Source organism: Miscanthus floridulus, chromosome 8, assembly GCF_019320115.1.
Source record: "Miscanthus floridulus cultivar M001 chromosome 8, ASM1932011v1, whole genome shotgun sequence".
NCBI lineage: Eukaryota > Viridiplantae > Streptophyta > Magnoliopsida > Poales > Poaceae > Miscanthus > Miscanthus floridulus.
Genome location: NC_089587.1, coordinates 95,176,969 through 95,178,465, shown reverse-complemented (window position 1 = coordinate 95,178,465; position 1,497 = coordinate 95,176,969). Strand labels below are relative to the sequence as shown.

At 38.7% G+C, this 1,497-nt stretch overlaps 1 non-coding gene across 1 annotated transcript; it reads left to right on the top strand.

The window, feature by feature from the left end:
* Positions 1 to 541: 541 nt before the first annotated feature.
* LOC136478559 (small nucleolar RNA R71) lies at positions 542 to 648 on the top strand. The gene has a single exon (XR_010764283.1). It is a non-coding gene; the product is annotated as a small nucleolar RNA R71 (small nucleolar RNA).
* The last annotated feature ends 849 nt before the right edge of the window (positions 649 to 1,497 follow it).

Below are 1,497 nucleotides of genomic sequence, written 5' to 3'. Positions count from 1 at the left end.
AGCAAGCTTCTTAGAAATATTCTAAGAAATCCTAGCTTGTTCTAAGATCAAGTCTCTCAAGGATGGTTGCTTAGGATTAGAGGGATAATTATTTGGGTACTTACCTTGGTAAGTTGACCGTTGTTGTTGATTCCATCCTTGCCTTTGTTGTTGTGGAGCAGAATTGTTGATGACGATGTTTTCATCTTCTTGAGATTCGAAGAAATCAACCCCCAAATATTCTCCACATACATTTTGGGAATGAAAAGCATCTTGTATGGCCTAACGATCTTTCTTGTAATTGGCTCGCTGTTCAAGCCAATTCAACAAGACGTCCATCTTAGTTGACAGTGCACACACCTCTTCTGGTACTTCTTCACTCTTATTGCATGCTTGAATATTGCATTGATACCAGCCTTGATTAGAGGCTATCTTCTCCATGAGAGTTTTAGCTTTTCTAAGGGTGAGTGACATAAATGATCCTCTAGCAGTAGCATCCAGTTGTTCATGAGCTTTCTGAGTTAATCCATGATAAAAGTTTTGTATGAGCAACCAATCTTCCATCCCATGATGAGGACAATCTAAAATGTATTCTTGGAAACATTCCCATGCCTCTAGAATGGTCTCTCCTTTCTACTGTTGGAAATTGGAAATCTTTTCTCTTAAGGTATTGGTCTTGCCTATAGGGAAAAACTTTGCTAGAAAGGCCTTTGAACACTTTGCCCATGTGTTGATGTCTTCTTTATTGCTATAGAATGCTTTGCCCTTCCCACTAATGAGAATGGAAACAGGTGGAGTAGTATAATGTCTTGAGCGATGTCCTTGATAGTGATTGTGCTGCTAATCTCCAAAAAATTCTGAAGATGAGCACTAGCATCTTCATGTGCCTTTCCGCTTAATGGAGTGGCTTGCGCCATGTTGATGAGGCTTGGCTTGAGCTCAAACTCAAGGTTGTTAGTTTGGAGTGTTGGTCCAGTGCGGATGTTCTCAGTGCTTGGAGCAGAGAATTCACGAAGAGTCTTTTCAGCCATAACTTCATAAACTGGTGTTGAGCTTCTCTTGATTAGTTTGACTGTGATTGATGGAACTTGTTGATGAATTAGAACCAATCCTACAATACCCTATATAAGATATGAACAAAGATAAACAAGGGTAAGCCTGCTAAAGCATAGGTGTTATGATTTCATCAATAAGTATTTATTTTATCAATTCTCTTTAGCCATGTGCCCCTCCCCGGCAATGGTGCCAGAAATGCTTGTTGGCATTTTTTAGCATCACTCTTTTACTAAGTTATCATCCCTAGCAATGATGCCAGAAATGCATTGTTGGTAATTATTAAGAACACTTGAAAATATATATATATATATATATATCTGAGTATCCACAAGCACACAGATAATACACCATTGTAGCATTTCACGCGGGAGTATACCAGGTATCATTATTTATTTTATCCATAGGGAGGTGCGATGGGGTGGCAAGAGATATTGACAAATATGCATACTTATGACAAGATCA